This window comes from Equus przewalskii, chromosome 18, assembly GCF_037783145.1.
Source record: "Equus przewalskii isolate Varuska chromosome 18, EquPr2, whole genome shotgun sequence".
NCBI lineage: Eukaryota > Metazoa > Chordata > Mammalia > Perissodactyla > Equidae > Equus > Equus przewalskii.
This window is the reverse complement of record NC_091848.1, coordinates 2,044,470-2,051,413: the sequence shown is the minus strand read 5'-3', so window position 1 is coordinate 2,051,413 and position 6,944 is coordinate 2,044,470. Positions and strand designations below refer to the sequence as shown.

The following is a 6,944-nucleotide window of genomic DNA, read 5'->3' as shown; positions in this document are numbered from 1 at the left end:
GAAATAAGTCAGACAAAAACAAATACTGTATGATGTCACTTATATATGGAACCTAAAAGAGCTGAACTCATAGAAACAGAGAGTAGAATAGCGGTTTCCAGGGGCTGAGGAGTGGGGGAAATGGGGAGATGTTGGTCAAAGAGTACAAACTTTCAGTTAATAAGATGAATAAGTTCTGGGGAATGTACATATGGTAACTATAGTTAACAATAGTGTATTATGTATTTGAAAGTTGCTAAGAGAGTAGATCTTAAATGTTCTCACTACACACAAAAAAATGGTAATTATGTGAGGTGATGGAGGTAATAACTAATCCTATTGTGGTAATCATCTCATAATATATACGTGTATCCAATCATCATATTGTATACTTTAAACTTACAGAATGTTATATGTCAAGTATATTTCAATAAAGCTGGGAGGGAGGGGAGATTCAAATAGCTTGTTACATTTTCTAACTCCATAAACAGATTTAACCTGAAAATATTTCACCATTTTCATGAGATTTGCCTTGAGGATTTCTTGTCTAAATTGGTTATTAAAGGTTTCCAACATAAAGAGTAAAATTTAATTTCCAGTTTAGAGTGAAATGATACTATGTTAAGGGTACAAAAGAAAAGAAAAAAAACGATTTCAGAATATACATTCTACTAAGTTTGACAACAATAATTCTAAAATAACCAACCTTTATATTCTCTCACCAAATACAAGCATTACACATTCTATATGTGTCTGAAATTTTAAAAAAGTGTTCAAGATGATATTTCCCACAACTTTTCCAGTAAAATACCCATCATGTTGACTTTCTAAAGATCTTCAAAGTTATATAGATTATAAATACAACAATATATCTAAAGATAAAAATGTAAAATACCTGGCAACTTGCAAGCTCAGGTCAGAAGAGATTAATAAAATAAAATGGAAAAATACCCAAAAATGTGTTGTAAACTGGGAATAGTTATACAAGCATAAAACATTATTGATTCAGCAAATGTCAATTACAAAACAGCACAAATACCTGTATATTTGAAGTTTATGATATTCAACTTATTAAAAAAGTGAAATTATATTTTAAAAATATAATGTAGATAACTGTGCCTTCTATAAACTAAAGTGGGTTCAATCCAGTTCTGAATCAGTAATATTTATATTTTTAAAAAACAGGCTTTTAGTAGCTACTAAGAAATGAGAAACATTAAAGTAAATCCAATTATTCGTTCATACATTTGACCAACAAAAATTTGCTGAGCACAAACTATGCATACATAAAGTCCTCTTCTCAGTGCTGGAGAGTGAACAAAATAGAGAAAAATCCTTGCCCAGATGCAGCTTACCTTATAGTGGGGAGAGAGAGATAACGATAAAGATAAGTGAATTACAGATGGTAACAGTGTTAACACAGAAAAATAAAGTAAAGGGGACAAGGATGTGCGTGTAGGGTAAGGTGCAATTTCGCCAGCTGACATTTGAGTACTGAACTGAAAGGGGTAACGGAGGAAGCTAGGTAGCTGTTTCGGGGAAGAGCACTCCAGGCAGGAAGGAGAGCAAACACTAAGGCCTTGAAGGGGGAGGAGCCTGCTGAGACTGAGGAATAGTGAGAAGGAGAACATGGACAGAAGGGAAAGAGTGTGGAGAACAGCAGATGACATCAGAAAGGTAACAAACAATGGACCAGATTCTGAAGGGCTCCAGAGGCCATTAGAATGACTTTGGCTTTTACTCTGAATGGGGAAGATGCTTGAGCAGAAGAGTGATATTCCTGATTGATACTTTAAACGGATCACTCATTCCGGCTGCTGTGTTAAAAATAAACCATAGTTTGGCTAGTGGAAGCGAGGTAACTAGTTAAGAAGCTATTGCAATAATCTAGGTGAGTGATGGTGATGGCTTGGTCTGGGGAAGTGGCTGGAGGCAGTGAGAACAAAGATTCTACATGCTTTTAAGGCAAAACCCCCAGGACTTGTTGATGGATCTAGATGTGGGAAAAAGAATGGAGTCAGGGACTACTTAAAAATCTCTGAAGAGTGAGCAAAAGCAGATTTTAGAGGGAAGCTGAAACTTGGAAGAAGGGAATGACATGGGAATAGTTCACTGCTTTTGAGGTTTTGGCCTAAGAGTGGGCCATGATTGAGGCAAGACACGGCTGAATCTCTGAGAAAAATGCCTGTGATCTTTTTGGCCTAAGGATCAGAGGGAAGAGCCCAGGGCAAGCACAGCCTCCGGAAGTAAGGGGGAATCATGGAAAAGAGAGAACCAGAAAAGGGGAGCCCAACTCTATAAATTCTGCCTAAGTCTCTGGCTGACTGCTGAACCACGCATGCTCAGGACCTGCTCAAAGCAGTCTGAACATAAAATAAACTGGTATTTCAGCTGTTGCCCACCATACATTAAGAGAAAATTGCAATTAGGATCTATCCAAGTTAATTGCCTGCTAAAACAAAAACAGCAATACTCTAGAGAGAAATATAATAGAATGCAGAATATTCACAACAAAATATTCACAATGCCTAAGATACAATCAAATAATTATTCAATATCCAAAGAACCAGAAAAATGCGAACCATTGTCAAAGAAAATAAACAATCAACCTTGAGATGAATCAGATGTTGAAATGAACAATAGAGAACTTTAAAAAAACTCTTATAACTATGCTCAATGAGGTACATAAATATATAATTATAATAAATTCTAAAAAATAGACAATCTCGGCAGAAAAAGTAACATCTAAAAAAGAACAAAATAATTTTTGAACTGAAAAACGTAAGAAATTAAAAAATTCATTGCATGAAAATGACAAGATTAGTGAATATGAAGATTGATAAGAAAGACCAAAAAAATTACACAAACTGAAAATCCAGAAAATTTTTATTTACTCTTTTTAGATTTATAAAAGGAAGAAAGAAGGGGAGAAGGAGGAAGAGCAAGAGGAAAAGGTGGAGAAACACTGCGGACCCTTTCGGAAAGTTATGCAAAGCAGCAAAGAGAACAAGGCAGAGCAGAAGAAATAATGGCAAACTCACTCCCCAAATCGGAGGCCAAAATCAGCATCCTGAACATGATCAGTGAACCCGAAACAAGAACACCACGAGGAAGATCACTCCTAGTCACATCATATTCACACTACTGAAAATCACACACAAAGAGAAAATACTGAAAACCACCACAGAAAAATAACACACTTTACATACAGGAAAACAATGATTTCAATGACTGAACTTTTCATCAGAAAAAAGAAAGCCAAAAGACTGAACACCATTTTTAAGTGCTGAAGGGTAAGAATCTCCAAGGATGTCAACCTTGACCTAATTGATATTTATAGGACACTACATCCAACAATCGTAGACTACACATTCTTTTCAAGCGCACACGGTACATGCATCAACGTAGACCATAGCCTGGGCTGAAAATAGGTCTTAAAAAATTTAAAAGGATTAACATTGTATGGAGTATATGTGCCAACTTCCCTGTACAACAGATACAGAATACCAGACATTGACTGGATTTAACCTCCTGTCTAGAAACATCAACAAAATACAGAAAGAGAGAGAGAAAGAAGGAAGAAGAGAAGGGGAGCAGGGGAGGGGAAGAGAGAGGGAGAGACAGAGAGGGAGAACAAACTTTCAAACACCGGACACCAGGCAACGAAGAATGATCCCTGCAAGACAGGAGACAAAGGAGTGCCCTACGATTGCTACAGCTGTCTTGATTTTCCACCCAGAGGGCAGGGAAAGAGAACCCAGATGGAGCCTAGTGGACTCTCTGAGTCTAGCAGATAGAGCTGTTGAGTTCTGGAGACCAAGGTACCTATAGTTTGCAGGACAGAGCACCAGAGAAAGAGCTGCACAGACACAGAACTCAGAGATCTGTGGAGGGTCCCCCTTAAAATACTGATTGGCAAATGCCTTTGGGAAACTACTCAAGCCTGGGGAAGAACCACTTGACCCCTAGTGCTAAAACAACACCTGGTATATGAAAGGCACATAATAAAAATCATTGAATGTTGAATAAATTCAAATGTCCAAGTGTCTTTCCTAAAAGTAAATTATACAATAAATTTAAAAATCATAAAAATCTCTTACAAAGTAAGGAGGTAACAGAAAATAAAACTTAAGAAAATGAAAGGCTTAGGCAAAATATGCAGTGCTCAAACCCACATTATGAAAAATGTTTACCTCATTATGTTTTTAGATATCTTCCTAATAAGTAAGTTTAATTCACATTATATAAAATGTATATATAAGTATTTATAGCAAGATATGTTTATAAATATGCTTGCCTTCCTAAATGAATATTACCCAATAAATTTACCCAATTTTAAAAAGTAGGAATATCCAACAAGTGTATCCATATATACAAAAATTCTTTCATCTAATCAGCAATGATTTGCTAAGCCCTATTTACTTTTCAAGGTCTTTGACTAACATTTTCAGAATGTCTTCAGAATGACAATAATAAATAACTCATCTGTTTAAAACAATTCTGAAAACTCCGGGGCCTTAGCAACCTTTCAAAATCACTATGCAAAACTAAGAAATGATGACCATTTCAAGTATTACTTAGGAAAGTTATAACAGTAGGAAATAGTTACCTCTTTGGAATAACTGTGAATCAATAAAAAGTACACTGTCACATGAAGATTATAAGGGATTTTATAGGGTTTAACATATTCCTTCCAGGAGGCGCCTTACGTAGGAACCACTACATACAAAGTGTTTAATTTAAAAAGTATTAACAATTACATTCAAATTCCCTAATTTTAATTCAAGACTGAAAACTATTCCTTTTCATATGTAACATATCATTGGTATACTAACCAAAAAATTTTCTGAAAATATTACACTTGTATGGTTTTTCATTCAGATAATATTTGATGAAAGTTTGTTTAGATGTACTGAATATATTAAATGTACCATATAGAAGTAAGGAAAGCTAGTCTGGAAGATTTTACAGGTATAAATTTCGCATCAAAATCTGATTAATCCTTTCTATATCAGGATTTGCTACAGGGGAAAGTTAGGTGCATTCTTCTTGGTTAAAACCCACCAGTCCAGGGGCTGGCCCTGTGGCCGAGTGGTTGAGTTCGCGCGCTCCGCTGCAGGCGGCCCAGTGTTTCATTGGTTCGAATCCTGGGCGCGGACATGGCACTGCTCATCAAACCACGCTGAGGCAGCGTCCCACATGCCACAACTAGAAGGACCCACAACGAAGAATATACAACTGTGTACTGGGGGACTTTGGGGAGAAAAAGGAAAAAAATAAAATCTTTAAAAAAAAAAAAACAAAAAAAACCCCACCAGTCCAGAAGTCTGAGGACGAGTTTTCCTTTCTGATTTAGGGATGGGGGATGACGAGGAAACACCCAGAGGGACATCCCAGACCTCCTCTCCTCTCCTCCCATTTTCCTCTGTTCCTGTGTAAATCTATCGAGCTATAAATCCTAAATTAAATGGTGGTCCCATATGAAAAGTCAACCTCACTGGTTTAGGATATTTTGCATTACTTATAAATATGAGCAAGCAAGATGAGCTGCAACTGTGTGCACAGGGAATATGTGTCCCCACTCACTCACAACCAAAGAGTAAAATATTCAACCCACTTGAGTGCTGTGATAATGAATCTAGTCCCTTTATACTCACAAGGCAAGAAACAGCAATTACCTAAGTGCACAAAATGATGTTGCTTCACTGTTTTCAATTACGAGGACATGGAAATGGTAACCATAAAGTGTTAGAGATATACCCTCCATTATTGCCCTCAGAACAACGGCCAACAATGAGCAAAGCATTGCTTATTGAAAATACTGGAGAAATTATTATCTAATAACATATTCACCATTACTATTAGCTGCCAGTTTAGGATTTAACTTCAATGGTATATAAATGCACATTTACACAGGCTACTAGAGACATTCATTCATTCATCCAACCAAGTATTAATAAACAAAGGTTCCCAACATCAGGGTATTGTACTAGGAAATAAAAAGTTGGCAGATCTTACCTAGAGGAGCTTAGCACTTAATAGAGGGAATCATGCTGCAAATGGTTCTAATGAAGTATTAATAATTGCTATAAATACAAGCTAAAATATATACAAAATAAACTTCTAGGAAATCTAATCCAACAATATATAAAAAGAAGTACATCATGTCCAAGTGGTGTTTCACTCAGGAATGTAAATAAGATTGGTTTAACATTTGAAAACAATCAATGAAATCAACATATCAATACTAAGGAAGAAAATACGTGTGATCAACTCAATAGATGCAGAAAAGGAATTTGGCAAAATTAAATATTCATTCCTGATAAAAACTCAAAGCGCACTAGGAATAGAAGAAAAATCCCTCAACCTGAAAAGAGCATCTGTGAAAATCTACAGTCAATATCTTGCTTAATGGTGAAAGACTGAATGCTCTCTCATTAAGATCAGGAGCAAACGAAGGATATCCACTCTCACCACTTCTATTCAAAATTGTGCTTGGAGGTTCTAGCTTGGGTAATAAGGCAAGAATAAGAAATAAAGGCACTCAGATTTGAAGGAAAAAAAAAGCCTCTCTATTTATAGACAACCTGATTAACTATGTAGAAAATTCAAAAGAATCCTAAAAAAAGCTAACAATCTCTACATGGTTTAACAAAATTACTTGATACAAATTTAATATTCAAAACAGAATTGTATTTCTATACATTATCAATGAACTGGAAATTAAAACAAACAAAAAAATTAATATTTACAAATACACCCCAAAACATAAAATGCTTGGGAATAAACCTAACAAAATATATACAAGATCTATATGCTAAAAAATACAAAACTTTGATGAAAGAAATCAAAGAAGCGGAGATGCAGAGCTATATCACGTTCATGGATGGAAGATTCAACACTGTCGTCAATTCTCTCCAAGCCGATTTGTGAAGCCCACGTAATCCTAGTAAAAACCCCAGCTG

The 6,944-nt window shown here is 35.7% G+C and overlaps 1 long non-coding RNA gene across 1 annotated transcript; it reads left to right on the top strand.

The window, feature by feature from the left end:
* The first annotated feature begins 1,593 nt into the window (after positions 1-1,593).
* LOC139077076 (uncharacterized) lies at positions 1,594-4,009 on the top strand. Its single transcript, XR_011529275.1, has 2 exons — positions 1,594-1,870; positions 2,883-4,009. It is a non-coding gene; the product is annotated as an uncharacterized lncRNA (long non-coding RNA).
* Positions 4,010-6,944: the final 2,935 nt, after the last annotated feature.